Source organism: Somniosus microcephalus, unplaced genomic scaffold (genome assembly GCF_052327205.1).
Source record: "Somniosus microcephalus isolate GS21.2 unplaced genomic scaffold, FLI_Smic_1.0 scaffold110, whole genome shotgun sequence".
Taxonomy (NCBI): Eukaryota; Metazoa; Chordata; class Chondrichthyes; order Squaliformes; family Somniosidae; genus Somniosus; species Somniosus microcephalus.
This window is the reverse complement of record NW_028225297.1, coordinates 244,706-263,883: the sequence shown is the minus strand read 5'-3', so window position 1 is coordinate 263,883 and position 19,178 is coordinate 244,706. Positions and strand designations below refer to the sequence as shown.

The following is a 19,178-nucleotide window of genomic DNA, read 5'->3' as shown; positions in this document are numbered from 1 at the left end:
ATTTTCTTCTTCTGCTTATTTCGGCCCTGTGTCTGGAGCCCCTTGCATTTGTGTAGCAGCAGGAGAATGTGCAGCGAAGAAATGGTCAAAGGAAAGCGAGAGAGAGAGAGAGAGAGAGAGAGAGAGCAGCAAAAAGGATGTTGATTGATTAAGAGCAGTGTGTGCGCGTGTGTGTGCAAAACGTTGAGCAGCCTGTGGCGGCAGCAAAAGCCTACTGCACCCGGTATTCCCAGGCAGTCTCCCATCCAAGTACTAACCAGGCCTGACTCTGCTTAGCTTCCGAGATCAGACGAGATCGGGCGTATTCAGACTAGTATGGCCGTAGGCATATGCTAGCTGGCTTTCTCTTTACTTAAAGCTGTCGCCCATTTTTTTCTCTTCTACGCATTCATACAAGTATTCAACACTCAATTTACATTTACAAATTTTACTCCTCCCGCAACCCCCCACCCCCCCTCCACCTCTTCTTGCTGCTCTGCCTCCCACACAAACAAACTACAAGCCCAACCCTTCATTGCCTTCTATTCAAATATTACATCAAATAAACATGCTCAAACACCAAGTCTTAAGGGCTGTAGCATCTTTCAAACTGGACAAATACCCAGGCCCGCATCAAATCTATCCCACACTCTTAAGAGAAGTAAGACACCAAATAGCACAGGCTCTCACCATCATTTTACAATCCTCTCTGGCTACAGGTGTGGTGCCCGACCACTGGAGGACTGCTAACGTGCTACCGCTCTTTCAAAAGGGAGAGAGGGATAGACCGCATAATTACAGGACAGTCAGCCTAACCTCGGTGGTGGGAAAATTATTGGAAAAAGTTCTGAGGGACAGGAGAAATCTTCATTTAGAAAGACACGGATTAATCAGGGACAGTCAGCATGGATTTCTTAACGGAAGGTCGTGTCTGACTAACGCAATTCAATTTTTCGAGGAGGTAACAAGGAGGGTCGATGAGGGTAGTGCCTTTGATGTAGTCTATATGGATTTTAGCAAGGCTTTTGATAAGGTCCCGCATGCCAGATTGGTCACGAAAGTAAAAGCCCATGGGATCCAAGGCAAAGTGGCAAGTTGGATCCAAAATTGGCTCAGAGGCAGGAAACAAAGGGTAATGGTCGAAGGGTGTTTTTGTGACCGGAAGGCTGTTTCCAGTGGGGTTCCGCAGGGCTCACAGAATCACAGAAACCCCACAGTGCAGATAGAGGCCATTTCGGCCCATCGAGCCTGCACCGACTCAGTACTGGGCCCTTTGCTTTTTCTGGTATATATCAATGATTTGGATTTGAATGTAGGAAGTATGATTAAGAAGTTTGCAGATGATACAAAAATTGGCCGTGTGGTTAATAATGAAACAGAATGCTGTAGACTGCAGGAAGATATCAATGGACTCGTCTAGTGGGCAGAACAGTGGCAAATGGAATTCAGTTGGAATACACAATAAATGGTAGGACACTGAGAAATGCAGAGGATCAGCGGGACCTTGGAGTGCATGTCCACAGATCCCTGAAGGTAGCAGGACAGGTAGATAAAGTGGTTAAGCAGGCATACGGGATACTTGCCTTTATTAGCCGAGGCGTAGAATATAAGAGCGGGGAGGTTATGCTTCAACTGTATAAAACACTAGTTAGGCCGCAGCTAGAGTGCCGCGTGCAGTTCTGGTCACCACATTACAAGAAGGATGCGATTGCACTAGAGAAGGTGCAGAGGAGATTTCCGAGGATGTTGCCTGGGCTGGGGAATTTTAGTTATGAGGAAAGATTGGATAGGCTGGGGTTGTTTTCTTTGGAACACAGGAGGCTGAGGCGAGACCTAATTGAGGTGTGTAAAATTATGAGGGGCCGAGATAGAGTGGATAGGAAGGACCTATTTCCCTTAGCAGAAGGGTCAATAATAGATTTCAAGTAATTGGTAGGAGGTTTACAGGGAATTTGAGGAGACATTTTTTCACCCAGTGAATGGTGGGGGTCTGGAATGCACTGCCTGAAAGGGTGGTAGAGGCAGAAACCCTCATCACGTTTAAAAAGTACTTGGATATGCACTTGAACTGCCGTAACCTACAAGGCTACGGACCAAGTGCTGTAAAGTGGGATTTGGGTGGATTGCTCTTTGTCGGCTGGCACGGACAAGATGGGCCGAATGGCCTCCTTCTGTGCTGTAAATTTCTATGATTCTGCCTGATCATGTGACATCTGCCCACACGACTTCTACAAATGTTATTACATTGTAGCCAGGATTGTTTAGTTTCCAATTCCGCCCATTTTGAAGCCAGGTCTCCGTTATGGCTACTATTGCATAACCCCATGTGGCAACTTGCGCCTGCAACTCGTCAATCTTATTTGTAACACTCCTCGCATTAACACACATGCATTTCAACAGCATGCTAGTTGGCTTTGCTTTTTTCCTGAATTTAACTGCTGCTCTTTCTACATTCTTCTTTGTTCTGTTGCTGTTTGTCCCTCCGAGTTTTCTATGCACCTTGTCTCTCCTCTCTGCTGCTGTGTCCTGGTGGCCCTCCGCCAGTGTGTGTATTTTGGCTATCTTATTTTCTTCTTCTGCTTATTTCGGCCCTGTGTCTGGAGCCCCTTGCATTTGTGTAGCAGCAGGAGAATGTGCAGCGAAGAAATGGTCAAAGGAAAGCGAGAGAGAGAGAGAGAGAGAGAGAGCAGCAAAAAGGATGTTGATTGATTAAGAGCAGTGTGTGCGCGTGTGTGTGCAAAACGTTGAGCAGCCTGTGGCGGCAGCAAAAGCCTACTGCACCCGGTATTCCCAGGCAGTCTCCCATCTAAGTACTAACCAGGCCTGACTCTGCTTAGCTTCCGAGATCAGACGAGATCGGGCGCATTCAGACTAGTATGGCCGTAGGCATATGCTAGCTGGCTTTCTCTTTACTTAAAGCTGTCGCCCATTTTTTTCTCTTCTACGCATTCATACAAGTATTCAACACTCAATTTACATTTACAAATTTTACTCCTCCCGCAACCCCCCACCCCCCCTCCACCTCTTCTTGCTGCTCTGCCTCCCACACAAACAAACTACAAGCCCAACCCTTCATTGCCTTCTATTCAAATATTACATCAAATAAACATGCTCAAACACCAAGTCTTAAGGGCTGTAGCATCTTTCAAACTGGACAAATACCCAGGCCCGCATCAAATCTATCCCACACTCTTAAGAGAAGTAAGACACCAAATAGCACAGGCTCTCACCATCATTTTACAATCCTCTCTGGCTACAGGTGTGGTGCCCGACCACTGGAGGACTGCTAACGTGCTACCGTTCTTTCAAAAGGGAGAGAGGGATAGACCGCATAATTACAGGCCAGTCAGCCTAACCTCGGTGGTGGGAAAATTATTGGAAAAAGTTCTGAGGGACAGGAGAAATCTTCATTTAGAAAGACACGGATTAATCAGGGACAGTCAGCATGGATTTCTTAACGGAAGGTCGTGTCTGACTAACGCAATTCAATTTTTCGAGGAGGTAACAAGGAGGGTCGATGAGGGTAGTGCCTTTGATGTAGTCTATATGGATTTTAGCAAGGCTTTTGATAAGGTCCCGCATGCCAGATTGGTCACGAAAGTAAAAGCCCATGGGATCCAAGGCAAAGTGGCAAGTTGGATCCAAAATTGGCTCAGAGGCAGGAAACAAAGGGTAATGGTCGAAGGGTGTTTTTGTGACCGGAAGGCTGTTTCCAGTGGGGTTCCGCAGGGCTCACAGAATCACAGAAACCCCACAGTGCAGATAGAGGCCATTTCGGCCCATCGAGCCTGCACCGACTCAGTACTGGGCCCTTTGCTTTTTCTGGTATATATCAATGATTTGGATTTGAATGTAGGAAGTATGATTAAGAAGTTTGCAGATGATACAAAAATTGGCCGTGTGGTTAATAATGAAACAGAATGCTGTAGACTGCAGGAAGATATCAATGGACTCGTCTAGTGGGCAGAACAGTGGCAAATGGAATTCAGTTGGAATACACAATAAATGGTAGGACACTGAGAAATGCAGAGGATCAGCGGGACCTTGGAGTGCATGTCCACAGATCCCTGAAGGTAGCAGGACAGGTAGATAAAGTGGTTAAGCAGGCATACGGGATACTTGCCTTTATTAGCCGAGGCGTAGAATATAAGAGCGGGGAGGTTATGCTTCAACTGTATAAAACACTAGTTAGGCCGCAGCTAGAGTGCCGCGTGCAGTTCTGGTCACCACATTACAAGAAGGATGCGATTGCACTAGAGAAGGTGCAGAGGAGATTTCCGAGGATGTTGCCTGGGCTGGGGAATTTTAGTTATGAGGAAAGATTGGATAGGCTGGGGTTGTTTTCTTTGGAACACAGGAGGCTGAGGCGAGACCTAATTGAGGTGTGTAAAATTATGAGGGGCCGAGATAGAGTGGATAGGAAGGACCTATTTCCCTTAGCAGAAGGGTCAATAATAGATTTCAAGTAATTGGTAGGAGGTTTACAGGGAATTTGAGGAGACATTTTTTCACCCAGTGAATGGTGGGGGTCTGGAATGCACTGCCTGAAAGGGTGGTAGAGGCAGAAACCCTCATCACGTTTAAAAAGTACTTGGATATGCACTTGAACTGCCGTAACCTACAAGGCTACGGACCAAGTGCTGTAAAGATTTGGGTGGATTGCTCTTTGTCGGCTGGCACGGACAAGATGGGCCGAATGGCCTCCTTCTGTGCTGTAAATTTCTATGATTCTGCCTGATCATGTGACATCTGCCCACACGACTTCTACAAATGTTATTACATTGTAGCCAGGATTGTTTAGTTTCCAATTCCGCCCATTTTGAAGCCAGGTCTCCGTTATGGCTACTATTGCATAACCCCATGTGGCAACTTGCGCCTGCAACTCGTCAATCTTATTTGTAACACTCCTCGCATTAACACACATGCATTTCAACAGCATGCTAGTTGGCTTTGCTTTTTTCCTGAATTTAACTGCTGCTCTTTCTACATTCTTCTTTGTTCTGTCGCTGTTTGTCCCTCCGAGTTTTCTATGCACCTTGTCTCTCCTCTCTGCTGCTGTGTCCTGGTGGCCCTCCGCCAGTGTGTGTATTTTGGCTATCTTATTTTCTTCTTCTGCTTATTTTGGCCCTGTGTCTGGAGCCCCTTGCATTTGTGTAGCAGCAGGAGAATGTGCAGCGAAGAAATGGTCAAAGGAAAGCGAGAGAGAGAGAGAGAGCAGCAAAAAGGATGTTGATTGATTAAGAGCAGTGTGTGCGCGTGTGTGTGCAAAACGTTGAGCAGCCTGTGGCGGCAGCAAAAGCCTACTGCACCTGGTATTCCCAGGCAGTCTCCCATCCAAGTACTAACCAGGCCTGACTCTGCTTAGCTTCCGAGATCAGACGAGATCGGGCGCATTCAGACTAGTACGGCCGTAGGCATATGCTAGCTGGCTTTCTCTTTACTTAAAGCTGTCGCCCATTTTTTTCTCTTCTACGCATTCATACAAGTATTCAACACTCAATTTACATTTACAAATTTTACTCCTCCCGCAACCCCCCACCCCCCCTCCACCTCTTCTTGCTGCTCTGCCTCCCACACAAACAAACTACAAGCCCAACCCTTCATTGCCTTCTATTCAAATATTACATCAAATAAACATGCTCAAACACCAAGTCTTAAGGGCTGTAGCATCTTTCAAACTGGACAAATACCCAGGCCCGCATCAAATCTATCCCACACTCTTAAGAGAAGTAAGACACCAAATAGCACAGGCTCTCACCATCATTTTACAATCCTCTCTGGCTACAGGTGTGGTGCCCGACCACTGGAGGACTGCTAACGTGCTACCGCTCTTTCAAAAGGGAGAGAGGGATAGACCGCATAATTACAGGCCAGTCAGCCTAACCTCGGTGGTGGGAAAATTATTGGAAAAAGTTCTGAGGGACAGGAGAAATCTTCATTTAGAAAGACACGGATTAATCAGGGACAGTCAGCATGGATTTCTTAACGGAAGGTCGTGTCTGACTAACGCAATTCAATTTTTCGAGGAGGTAACAAGGAGGGTCGATGAGGGTAGTGCCTTTGATGTAGTCTATATGGATTTTAGCAAGGCTTTTGATAAGGTCCCGCATGCCAGATTGGTCACGAAAGTAAAAGCCCATGGGATCCAAGGCAAAGTGGCAAGTTGGATCCAAAATTGGCTCAGAGGCAGGAAACAAAGGGTAATGGTCGGAAGGGTGTTTTTGTGACCGGAAGGCTGTTTCCAGTGGGGTTCCGCAGGGCTCACAGAATCACAGAAACCCCACAGTGCAGATAGAGGCCATTTCGGCCCATCGAGCCTGCACCGACTCAGTACTGGGCCCTTTGCTTTTTCTGGTATATATCAATGATTTGGATTTGAATGTAGGAAGTATGATTAAGAAGTTTGCAGATGATACAAAAATTGGCCGTGTGGTTAATAATGAAACAGAATGCTGTAGACTGCAGGAAGATATCAATGGACTCGTCTAGTGGGCAGAACAGTGGCAAATGGAATTCAGTTGGAATACACAATAAATGGTAGGACACTGAGAAATGCAGAGGATCAGCGGGACCTTGGAGTGCATGTCCACAGATCCCTGAAGGTAGCAGGACAGGTAGATAAAGTGGTTAAGCAGGCATACGGGATACTTGCCTTTATTAGCCGAGGCGTAGAATATAAGAGCGGGGAGGTTATGCTTCAACTGTATAAAACACTAGTTAGGCCGCAGCTAGAGTGCCGCGTGCAGTTCTGGTCACCACATTACAAGAAGGATGCGATTGCACTAGAGAAGGTGCAGAGGAGATTTCCGAGGATGTTGCCTGGGCTGGGGAATTTTAGTTATGAGGAAAGATTGGATAGGCTGGGGTTGTTTTCTTTGGAACACAGGAGGCTGAGGCGAGACCTAATTGAGGTGTGTAAAATTATGAGGGGCCGAGATAGAGTGGATAGGAAGGACCTATTTCCCTTAGCAGAAGGGTCAATAATAGATTTCAAGTAATTGGTAGGAGGTTTACAGGGAATTTGAGGAGACATTTTTTCACCCAGTGAATGGTGGGGGTCTGGAATGCACTGCCTGAAAGGGTGGTAGAGGCAGAAACCCTCATCACGTTTAAAAAGTACTTGGATATGCACTTGAACTGCCGTAACCTACAAGGCTACGGACCAAGTGCTGTAAAGTGGGATTTGGGTGGATTGCTCTTTGTCGGCTGGCACGGACAAGATGGGCCGAATGGCCTCCTTCTGTGCTGTAAATTTCTATGATTCTGCCTGATCATGTGACATCTGCCCACACGACTTCTACAAATGTTATTACATTGTAGCCAGGATTGTTTAGTTTCCAATTCCGCCCATTTTGAAGCCAGGTCTCCGTTATGGCTACTATTGCATAACCCCATGTGGCAACTTGCGCCTGCAACTCGTCAATCTTATTTGTAACACTCCTCGCATTAACACACATGCATTTCAACAGCATGCTAGTTGGCTTTGCTTTTTTCCTGAATTTAACTGCTGCTCTTTCTACATTCTTCTTTGTTCTGTTGCTGTTTGTCCCTCCGAGTTTTCTATGCACCTTGTCTCTCCTCTCTGCTGCTGTGTCCTGGTGGCCCTCCGCCAGTGTGTGTATTTTGGCTATCTTATTTTCTTCTTCTGCTTATTTCGGCCCTGTGTCTGGAGCCCCTTGCATTTGTGTAGCAGCAGGAGAATGTGCAGCGAAGAAATGGTCAAAGGAAAGCGAGAGAGAGAGAGAGAGAGAGAGAGCAGCAAAAAGGATGTTGATTGATTAAGAGCAGTGTGTGCGCGTGTGTGTGCAAAACGTTGAGCAGCCTGTGGCGGCAGCAAAAGCCTACTGCACCCGGTATTCCCAGGCAGTCTCCCATCTAAGTACTAACCAGGCCTGACTCTGCTTAGCTTCCGAGATCAGACGAGATCGGGCGCATTCAGACTAGTATGGCCGTAGGCATATGCTAGCTGGCTTTCTCTTTACTTAAAGCTGTCGCCCATTTTTTTCTCTTCTACGCATTCATACAAGTATTCAACACTCAATTTACATTTACAAATTTTACTCCTCCCGCAACCCCCCACCCCCCCTCCACCTCTTCTTGCTGCTCTGCCTCCCACACAAACAAACTACAAGCCCAACCCTTCATTGCCTTCTATTCAAATATTACATCAAATAAACATGCTCAAACACCAAGTCTTAAGGGCTGTAGCATCTTTCAAACTGGACAAATACCCAGGCCCGCATCAAATCTATCCCACACTCTTAAGAGATGTAAGACACCAAATAGCACAGGCTCTCACCATCATTTTACAATCCTCTCTGGCTACAGGTGTGGTGCCCGACCACTGGAGGACTGCTAACGTGCTACCGTTCTTTCAAAAGGGAGAGAGGGATAGACCGCATAATTACAGGCCAGTCAGCCTAACCTCGGTGGTGGGAAAATTATTGGAAAAAGTTCTGAGGGACAGGAGAAATCTTCATTTAGAAAGACACGGATTAATCAGGGACAGTCAGCATGGATTTCTTAACGGAAGGTCGTGTCTGACTAACGCAATTCAATTTTTCGAGGAGGTAACAAGGAGGGTCGATGAGGGTAGTGCCTTTGATGTAGTCTATATGGATTTTAGCAAGGCTTTTGATAAGGTCCCGCATGCCAGATTGGTCACGAAAGTAAAAGCCCATGGGATCCAAGGCAAAGTGGCAAGTTGGATCCAAAATTGGCTCAGAGGCAGGAAACAAAGGGTAATGGTCGAAGGGTGTTTTTGTGACCGGAAGGCTGTTTCCAGTGGGGTTCCGCAGGGCTCACAGAATCACAGAAACCCCACAGTGCAGATAGAGGCCATTTCGGCCCATCGAGCCTGCACCGACTCAGTACTGGGCCCTTTGCTTTTTCTGGTATATATCAATGATTTGGATTTGAATGTAGGAAGTATGATTAAGAAGTTTGCAGATGATACAAAAATTGGCCGTGTGGTTAATAATGAAACAGAATGCTGTAGACTGCAGGAAGATATCAATGGACTCGTCTAGTGGGCAGAACAGTGGCAAATGGAATTCAGTTGGAATACACAATAAATGGTAGGACACTGAGAAATGCAGAGGATCAGCGGGACCTTGGAGTGCATGTCCACAGATCCCTGAAGGTAGCAGGACAGGTAGATAAAGTGGTTAAGCAGGCATACGGGATACTTGCCTTTATTAGCCGAGGCGTAGAATATAAGAGCGGGGAGGTTATGCTTCAACTGTATAAAACACTAGTTAGGCCGCAGCTAGAGTGCCGCGTGCAGTTCTGGTCACCACATTACAAGAAGGATGCGATTGCACTAGAGAAGGTGCAGAGGAGATTTCCGAGGATGTTGCCTGGGCTGGGGAATTTTAGTTATGAGGAAAGATTGGATAGGCTGGGGTTGTTTTCTTTGGAACACAGGAGGCTGAGGCGAGACCTAATTGAGGTGTGTAAAATTATGAGGGGCCGAGATAGAGTGGATAGGAAGGACCTATTTCCCTTAGCAGAAGGGTCAATAATAGATTTCAAGTAATTGGTAGGAGGTTTACAGGGAATTTGAGGAGACATTTTTTCACCCAGTGAATGGTGGGGGTCTGGAATGCACTGCCTGAAAGGGTGGTAGAGGCAGAAACCCTCATCACGTTTAAAAAGTACTTGGATATGCACTTGAACTGCCGTAACCTACAAGGCTACGGACCAAGTGCTGTAAAGTGGGATTTGGGTGGATTGCTCTTTGTCGGCTGGCACGGACAAGATGGGCCGAATGGCCTCCTTCTGTGCTGTAAATTTCTATGATTCTGCCTGATCATGTGACATCTGCCCACACGACTTCTACAAATGTTATTACATTGTAGCCAGGATTGTTTAGTTTCCAATTCCGCCCATTTTGAAGCCAGGTCTCCGTTATGGCTACTATTGCATAACCCCATGTGGCAACTTGCGCCTGCAACTCGTCAATCTTATTTGTAACACTCCTCGTTTTAACACACATGCATTTCAACAGCATGCTAGTTGGCTTTGCTTTTTTCCTGAATTTAACTGCTGCTCTTTCTACATTCCTCTTTGTTCTGTTGCTGTTTGTCCCTCCGAGTTTTCTATGCACCTTGTCTCTCCTCTCTGCTGCTGTGTCCTGGTGGCCCTCCGCCAGTGTGTGTATTTTGGCTATCTTATTTTCTTCTTCTGCTTATTTCGGCCCTGTGTCTGGAGCCCCTTGCATTTGTGTAGCAGCAGGAGAATGTGCAGCGAAGAAATGGTCAAAGGAAAGCGAGAGAGAGAGAGAGAGAGAGAGAGAGAGCAGCAAAAAGGATGTTGATTGATTAAGAGCAGTGTGTGCGCGTGTGTGTGCAAAACGTTGAGCAGCCTGTGGCGGCAGCAAAAGCCTACTGCACCTGGTATTCCCAAGCAGTCTCCCATCCAAGTACTAACCAGGCCTGACTCTGCTTAGCTTCCGAGATCAGACGAGATCGGGCGCATTCAGACTAGTATGGCCGTAGGCATATGCTAGCTGGCTTTCTCTTTACTTAAAGCTGTCGCCCATTTTTTTCTCTTCTACGCATTCATACAAGTATTCAACACTCAATTTACATTTACAAATTTTACTCCTCCCGCAACCCCCCACCCCCCCTCCACCTCTTCTTGCTGCTCTGCCTCCCACACAAACAAACTACAAGCCCAACCCTTCATTGCCTTCTATTCAAATATTACATCAAATAAACATGCTCAAACACCAAGTCTTAAGGGCTGTAGCATCTTTCAAACTGGACAAATACCCAGGCCCGCATCAAATCTATCCCACACTCTTAAGAGAAGTAAGACACCAAATAGCACAGGCTCTCACCATCATTTTACAATCCTCTCTGGCTACAGGTGTGGTGCCCGACCACTGGAGGACTGCTAACGTGCTACCGCTCTTTCAAAAGGGAGAGAGGGATAGACCGCATAATTACAGGCCAGTCAGCCTAACCTCGGTGGTGGGAAAATTATTGGAAAAAGTTCTGAGGGACAGGAGAAATCTTCATTTAGAAAGACACGGATTAATCAGGGACAGTCAGCATGGATTTCTTAACGGAAGGTCGTGTCTGACTAACGCAATTCAATTTTTCGAGGAGGTAACAAGGAGGGTCGATGAGGGTAGTGCCTTTGATGTAGTCTATATGGATTTTAGCAAGGCTTTTGATAAGGTCCCGCATGCCAGATTGGTCACGAAAGTAAAAGCCCATGGGATCCAAGGCAAAGTGGCAAGTTGGATCCAAAATTGGCTCAGAGGCAGGAAACAAAGGGTAATGGTCGAAGGGTGTTTTTGTGGCCGGAAGGCTGTTTCCAGTGGGGTTCCGCAGGGCTCACAGAATCACAGAAACCCCACAGTGCAGATAGAGGCCATTTCGGCCCATCGAGCCTGCACCGACTCAGTACTGGGCCCTTTGCTTTTTCTGGTATATATCAATGATTTGGATTTGAATGTAGGAAGTATGATTAAGAAGTTTGCAGATGATACAAAAATTGGCCGTGTGGTTAATAATGAAACAGAATGCTGTAGACTGCAGGAAGATATCAATGGACTCGTCTAGTGGGCAGAACAGTGGCAAATGGAATTCAGTTGGAATACACAATAAATGGTAGGACACTGAGAAATGCAGAGGATCAGCGGGACCTTGGAGTGCATGTCCACAGATCCCTGAAGGTAGCAGGACAGGTAGATAAAGTGGTTAAGCAGGCATACGGGATACTTGCCTTTATTAGCCGAGGCGTAGAATATAAGAGCGGGGAGGTTATGCTTCAACTGTATAAAACACTAGTTAGGCCGCAGCTAGAGTGCCGCGTGCAGTTCTGGTCACCACATTACAAGAAGGATGCGATTGCACTAGAGAAGGTGCAGAGGAGATTTCCGAGGATGTTGCCTGGGCTGGGGAATTTTAGTTATGAGGAAAGATTGGATAGGCTGGGGTTGTTTTCTTTGGAACACAGGAGGCTGAGGCGAGACCTAATTGAGGTGTGTAAAATTATGAGGGGCCGAGATAGAGTGGATAGGAAGGACCTATTTCCCTTAGCAGAAGGGTCAATAATAGATTTCAAGTAATTGGTAGGAGGTTTACAGGGAATTTGAGGAGACATTTTTTCACCCAGTGAATGGTGGGGGTCTGGAATGCACTGCCTGAAAGGGTGGTAGAGGCAGAAACCCTCATCACGTTTAAAAAGTACTTGGATATGCACTTGAACTGCCGTAACCTACAAGGCTACGGACCAAGTGCTGTAAAGTGGGATTTGGGTGGATTGCTCTTTGTCGGCTGGCACGGACAAGATGGGCCGAATGGCCTCCTTCTGTGCTGTAAATTTCTATGATTCTGCCTGATCATGTGACATCTGCCCACACGACTTCTACAAATGTTATTACATTGTAGCCAGGATTGTTTAGTTTCCAATTCCGCCCATTTTGAAGCCAGGTCTCCGTTATAGCTACTATTGCATAACCCCATGTGGCAACTTGCGCCTGCAACTCGTCAATCTTATTTGTAACGCTCCTCGCATTAACACACATGCATTTCAACAGCATGCTAGTTGGCTTTGCTTTTTTCCTGAATTTAACTGCTGCTCTTTTGACATTCTTCTTTGTTCTGTTGCTGTTTGTCCCTCCGAGTTTTCTATGCACCTTGTCTCTCCTCTCTGCTGCTGTGTCCTGGTGGCCCTCCGCCAGTGTGTGTATTTTGGCTATCTTATTTTCTTCTTCTGCTTATTTCGGCCCTGTGTCTGGAGCCCCTTGCATTTGTGTAGCAGCAGGAGAATGTGCAGCGAAGAAATGGTCAAAGGAAAGCAAGAGAGAGAGAGAGAGAGAGCAGCAAAAAGGATGTTGATTGATTAAGAGCAGTGTGTGCGCGTGTGTGTGCAAAACGTTGAGCAGCCTGTGGCGGCAGCAAAAGCCTACTGCACCTGGTATTCCCAGGCAGTCTCCCATCCAAGTACTAACCAGGCCTGACTCTGCTTAGCTTCCGAGATCAGACGAGATCGGGCGCATTCAGACTAGTATGGCCGTAGGCATATGCTAGCTGGCTTTCTCTTTACTTAAAGCTGTCGCCCATTTTTTTCTCTTCTACGCATTCATACAAGTATTCAACACTCAATTTACATTTACAAATTTTACTCCTCCCGCAACCCCCCACCCCCCCTCCACCTCTTCTTGCTGCTCTGCCTCCCACACAAACAAACTACAAGCCCAACCCTTCATTGCCTTCTATTCAAATATTACATCAAATAAACATGCTCAAACACCAAGTCTTAAGGGCTGTAGCATCATTCAAACTGGACAAATACCCAGGCCCGCATCAAATCTATCCCACACTCTTAAGAGATGTAAGACACCAAATAGCACAGGCTCTCACCATCATTTTACAATCCTCTCTGGCTACAGGTGTGGTGCCCGACCACTGGAGGACTGCTAACGTGCTACCGTTCTTTCAAAAGGGAGAGAGGGATAGACCGCATAATTACAGGCCAGTCAGCCTAACCTCGGTGGTGGGAAAATTATTGGAAAAAGTTCTGAGGGACAGGAGAAATCTTCATTTAGAAAGACACGGATTAATCAGGGACAGTCAGCATGGATTTCTTAACGGAAGGTCGTGTCTGACTAACGCAATTCAATTTTTCGAGGAGGTAACAAGGAGGGTCGATGAGGGTAGTGCCTTTGATGTAGTCTATATGGATTTTAGCAAGGCTTTTGATAAGGTCCCGCATGCCAGATTGGTCACGAAAGTAAAAGCCCATGGGATCCAAGGCAAAGTGGCAAGTTGGATCCAAAATTGGCTCAGAGGCAGGAAACAAAGGGTAATGGTCGAAGGGTGTTTTTGTGACTGGAAGGCTGTTTCCAGTGGGGTTCCGCAGGGCTCACAGAATCACAGAAACCCCACAGTGCAGATAGAGGCCATTTCGGCCCATCGAGCCTGCACCGACTCAGTACTGGGCCCTTTGCTTTTTCTGGTATATATCAATGATTTGGATTTGAATGTAGGAAGTATGATTAAGAAGTTTGCAGATGATACAAAAATTGGCCGTGTGGTTAATAATGAAACAGAATGCTGTAGACTGCAGGAAGATATCAATGGACTCGTCTAGTGGGCAGAACAGTGGCAAATGGAATTCAGTTGGAATACACAATAAATGGTAGGACACTGAGAAATGCAGAGGATCAGCGGGACCTTGGAGTGCATGTCCACAGATCCCTGAAGGTAGCAGGACAGGTAGATAAAGTGGTTAAGCAGGCATACGGGATACTTGCCTTTATTAGCCGAGGCGTAGAATATAAGAGCGGGGAGGTTATGCTTCAACTGTATAAAACACTAGTTAGGCCGCAGCTAGAGTGCCGCGTGCAGTTCTGGTCACCACATTACAAGAAGGATGCGATTGCACTAGAGAAGGTGCAGAGGAGATTTCCGAGGATGTTGCCTGGGCTGGGGAATTTTAGTTATGAGGAAAGATTGGATAGGCTGGGGTTGTTTTCTTTGGAACACAGGAGGCTGAGGCGAGACCTAATTGAGGTGTGTAAAATTATGAGGGGCCGAGATAGAGTGGATAGGAAGGACCTATTTCCCTTAGCAGAAGGGTCAATAATAGATTTCAAGTAATTGGTAGGAGGTTTACAGGGAATTTGAGGAGACATTTTTTCACCCAGTGAATGGTGGGGGTCTGGAATGCACTGCCTGAAAGGGTGGTAGAGGCAGAAACCCTCATCACGTTTAAAAAGTACTTGGATATGCACTTGAACTGCCGTAACCTACAAGGCTACGGACCAAGTGCTGTAAAGTGGGATTTGGGTGGATTGCTCTTTGTCGGCTGGCACGGACAAGATGGGCCGAATGGCCTCCTTCTGTGCTGTAAATTTCTATGATTCTGCCTGATCATGTGACATCTGCCCACACGACTTCTACAAATGTTATTACATTGTAGCCAGGATTGTTTAGTTTCCAATTCCGCCCATTTTGAAGCCAGGTCTCCGTTATGGCTACTATTGCCTAACCCCATGTGGCAACTTGCGCCTGCAACTCGTCAATCTTATTTGTAACGCTCCTCGCATTAACACACATGCATTTCAACAGCATGCTAGTTGGCTTTGCTTTTTTCCTGAATTTAACTGCTGCTCTTTCTACATTCTTCTTTGTTCTGTTGCTGTTTGTCCCTCCGAGTTTTCTATGCACCTTGTCTCTCCTCTCTGCTGCTGTGTCCTGGTGGCCCTCCGCCAGTGTGTGTATTTTGGCTATCTTATTTTCTTCTTCTGCTTATTTCGGCCCTGTGTCTGGAGCCCCTTGCATTTGTGTAGCAGCAGGAGAATGTGCAGCGAAGAAATGGTCAAAGGAAAGCGAGAGAGAGAGAGAGAGAGAGAGAGAGAGAGCAGCAAAAAGGATGTTGATTGATTAAGAGCAGTGTGTGCGCGTGTGTGTGCAAAACGTTGAGCAGCCTGTGGCGGCAGCAAAAGCCTACTGCACCTGGTATTCCCAGGCAGTCTCCCATCCAAGTACTAACCAGGCCTGACTCTGCTTAGCTTCCGAGATCAGACGAGATCGGGCGCATTCAGACTAGTATGGCCGTAGGCATATGCTAGCTGGCTTTCTCTTTACTTAAAGCTGTCGCCCATTTTTTTCTCTTCTACGCATTCATACAAGTATTCAACACTCAATTTACATTTACAAATTTTACTCCTCCCGCAACCCCCCACCCCCCCTCCACCTCTTCTTGCTGCTCTGCCTCCCACACAAACAAACTACAAGCCCAACCCTTCATTGCCTTCTATTCAAATATTACATCAAATAAACATGCTCAAACACCAAGTCTTAAGGGCTGTAGCATCTTTCAAACTGGACAAATACCCAGGCCCGCATCAAATCTATCCCACACTCTTAAGAGAAGTAAGACACCAAATAGCACAGGCTCTCACCATCATTTTACAATCCTCTCTGGCTACAGGTGTGGTGCCCGACCACTGGAGGACTGCTAACGTGCTACCGCTCTTTCAAAAGGGAGAGAGGGATAGACCGCATAATTACAGGACAGTCAGCCTAACCTCGGTGGTGGGAAAATTATTGGAAAAAGTTCTGAGGGACAGGAGAAATCTTCATTTAGAAAGACACGGATTAATCAGGGACAGTCAGCATGGATTTCTTAACGGAAGGTCGTGTCTGACTAACGCAATTCAATTTTTCGAGGAGGTAACAAGGAGGGTCGATGAGGGTAGTGCCTTTGATGTAGTCTATATGGATTTTAGCAAGGCTTTTGATAAGGTCCCGCATGCCAGATTGGTCACGAAAGTAAAAGCCCATGGGATCCAAGGCAAAGTGGCAAGTTGGATCCAAAATTGGCTCAGAGGCAGGAAACAAAGGGTAATGGTCGAAGGGTGTTTTTGTGACCGGAAGGCTGTTTCCAGTGGGGTTCCGCAGGGCTCACAGAATCACAGAAACCCCACAGTGCAGATAGAGGCCATTTCGGCCCATCGAGCCTGCACCGACTCAGTACTGGGCCCTTTGCTTTTTCTGGTATATATCAATGATTTGGATTTGAATGTAGGAAGTATGATTAAGAAGTTTGCAGATGATACAAAAATTGGCCGTGTGGTTAATAATGAAACAGAATGCTGTAGACTGCAGGAAGATATCAATGGACTCGTCTAGTGGGCAGAACAGTGGCAAATGGAATTCAGTTGGAATACACAATAAATGGTAGGACACTGAGAAATGCAGAGGATCAGCGGGACCTTGGAGTGCATGTCCACAGATCCCTGAAGGTAGCAGGACAGGTAGATAAAGTGGTTAAGCAGGCATACGGGATACTTGCCTTTATTAGCCGAGGCGTAGAATATAAGAGCGGGGAGGTTATGCTTCAACTGTATAAAACACTAGTTAGGCCGCAGCTAGAGTGCCGCGTGCAGTTCTGGTCACCACATTACAAGAAGGATGCGATTGCACTAGAGAAGGTGCAGAGGAGATTTCCGAGGATGTTGCCTGGGCTGGGGAATTTTAGTTATGAGGAAAGATTGGATAGGCTGGGGTTGTTTTCTTTGGAACACAGGAGGCTGAGGCGAGACCTAATTGAGGTGTGTAAAATTATGAGGGGCCGAGATAGAGTGGATAGGAAGGACCTATTTCCCTTAGCAGAAGGGTCAATAATAGATTTCAAGTAATTGGTAGGAGGTTTACAGGGAATTTGAGGAGACATTTTTTCACCCAGTGAATGGTGGGGGTCTGGAATGCACTGCCTGAAAGGGTGGTAGAGGCAGAAACCCTCATCACGTTTAAAAAGTACTTGGATATGCACTTGAACTGCCGTAACCTACAAGGCTACGGACCAAGTGCTGTAAAGTGGGATTTGGGTGGATTGCTCTTTGTCGGCTGGCACGGACAAGATGGGCCGAATGGCCTCCTTCTGTGCTGTAAATTTCTATGATTCTGCCTGATCATGTGACATCTGCCCACACGACTTCTACAAATGTTATTACATTGTAGCCAGGATTGTTTAGTTTCCAATTCCGCCCATTTTGAAGCCAGGTCTCCGTTATGGCTACTATTGCATAACCCCATGTGGCAACTTGCGCCTGCAACTCGTCAATCTTATTTGTAACACTCCTCGCATTAACACACATGCATTTCAACAGCATGCTAGTTGGCTTTGCTTTTTTCCTGAATTTAACTGCTGCTCTTTCTACATTCTTCTTTGTTCTGTTGCTGTTTGTCCCTCCGAGTTTTCTATGCACCTTGTCTCTCCTCTCTGCTGCTGTGTCCTGGTGGCCCTCCGCCAGTGTGTGTATTTTGGCTATCTTATTTTCTTCTTCTGCTTATTTCGGCCCTGTGTCTGGAGCCCCTTGCATTTGTGTAGCAGCAGGAGAATGTGCAGCGAAGAAATGGTCAAAGGAAAGCGAGAGAGAGAGAGAGAGAGAGAGAGAGAGAGCAGCAAAAAGGATGTTGATTGATTAAGAGCAGTGTGTGCGCGTGTGTGTGCAAAACGTTGAGCAGCCTGTGGCGGCAGCAAAAGCCTACTGCACCCGGTATTCCCAGGCAGTCTCCCATCCAAGTACTAACCAGGCCTGACTCTGCTTAGCTTCCGAGATCAGACGAGATCGGGCGCATTCAGACTAGTATGGCCGTAGGCATATGCTAGCTGGCTTTCTCTTTACTTAAAGCTGTCGCCCATTTTTTTCTCTTCTACGCATTCATACAAGTATTCAACACTCAATTTACATTTACAAATTTTACTCCTCCCGCAACCCCCCACCCCCCCTCCACCTCTTCTTGCTGCTCTGCCTCCCACACAAACAAACTACAAGCCCAACCCTTCATTGCCTTCTATTCAAATATTACATCAAATAAACATGCTCAAACACCAAGTCTTAAGGGCTGTAGCATCTTTCAAACTGGACAAATACCCAGGCCCGCATCAAATCTATCCCACACTCTTAAGAGAAGTAAGACACCAAATAGCACAGGCTCTCACCATCATTTTACAATCCTCTCTGGCTACAGGTGTGGTGCCCGACCACTGGAGGACTGCTAACGTGCTACCGTTCTTTCAAAAGGGAGAGAGGGATAGACCGCATAATTACAGGCCAGTCAGCCTAACCTCGGTGGTGGGAAAATTATTGGAAAAAGTTCTGAGGGACAGGAGAAATCTTCATTTAGAAAGACACGGATTAATCAGGGACAGTCAGCATGGATTTCTTAACGGAAGGTCGTGTCTGACTAACGCAATTCAATTTTTCGAGGAGGTAACAAGGAGGGTCGATGAGGGTAGTGCCTTTGATGTAGTCTATATGGATTTTAGCAAGGCTTTTGATAAGGTCCCGCATGCCAGATTGGTCACGAAAGTAAAAGCCCATGGGATCCAAGGCAAAGTGGCAAGTTGGATCCAAAATTGGCTCAGAGGCAGGAAACAAAGGGTAATGGTCGAAGGGTGTTTTTGTGACCGGAAGGCTGTTTCCAGTGGGGTTCCGCAGGGCTCACAGAATCACAGAAACCCCACAGTGCAGATAGAGGCCATTTCGGCCCATCGAGCCTGCACCGACTCAGTACTGGGCCCTTTGCTTTTTCTGGTATATATCAATGATTTGGATTTGAATGTAGGAAGTATGATTAAGAAGTTTGCAGATGATACAAAAATTGGCCGTGTGGTTAATAATGAAACAGAATGCTGTAGACTGCAGGAAGATATCAATGGACTCGTCT

At 46.5% G+C, this 19,178-nt stretch overlaps 7 non-coding genes and 1 pseudogene across 7 annotated transcripts; all 8 read right to left on the bottom strand.

Moving 5' to 3' along the window:
* Positions 1-208: 208 nt before the first annotated feature.
* LOC147082858 (5S ribosomal RNA) lies at positions 209-327 on the bottom strand. The gene has a single exon (XR_015076174.1). It is a non-coding gene; the product is annotated as a 5S ribosomal RNA (ribosomal RNA).
* Positions 328-2,748: 2,421 nt separating this feature from the next.
* Positions 2,749-2,867, bottom strand: LOC147082857 (5S ribosomal RNA). Its single transcript, XR_015076163.1, has one exon. It is a non-coding gene; the product is annotated as a 5S ribosomal RNA (ribosomal RNA).
* Positions 2,868-5,276: 2,409 nt separating this feature from the next.
* Positions 5,277-5,395, bottom strand: LOC147082856 (5S ribosomal RNA; annotated as a pseudogene).
* A 2,422-nt stretch (positions 5,396-7,817) lies between these two features.
* Positions 7,818-7,936, bottom strand: LOC147082855 (5S ribosomal RNA). Its single transcript, XR_015076162.1, has one exon. It is a non-coding gene; the product is annotated as a 5S ribosomal RNA (ribosomal RNA).
* A 2,425-nt stretch (positions 7,937-10,361) lies between these two features.
* LOC147082854 (5S ribosomal RNA) lies at positions 10,362-10,480 on the bottom strand. Its single transcript, XR_015076094.1, has one exon. It is a non-coding gene; the product is annotated as a 5S ribosomal RNA (ribosomal RNA).
* Positions 10,481-12,897: 2,417 nt separating this feature from the next.
* LOC147082853 (5S ribosomal RNA) lies at positions 12,898-13,016 on the bottom strand. Its single transcript, XR_015076039.1, has one exon. It is a non-coding gene; the product is annotated as a 5S ribosomal RNA (ribosomal RNA).
* A 2,427-nt stretch (positions 13,017-15,443) lies between these two features.
* On the bottom strand, positions 15,444-15,562 carry LOC147082852 (5S ribosomal RNA). Its single transcript, XR_015076038.1, has one exon. It is a non-coding gene; the product is annotated as a 5S ribosomal RNA (ribosomal RNA).
* A 2,427-nt stretch (positions 15,563-17,989) lies between these two features.
* LOC147082851 (5S ribosomal RNA) lies at positions 17,990-18,108 on the bottom strand. Its single transcript, XR_015076119.1, has one exon. It is a non-coding gene; the product is annotated as a 5S ribosomal RNA (ribosomal RNA).
* Positions 18,109-19,178: the final 1,070 nt, after the last annotated feature.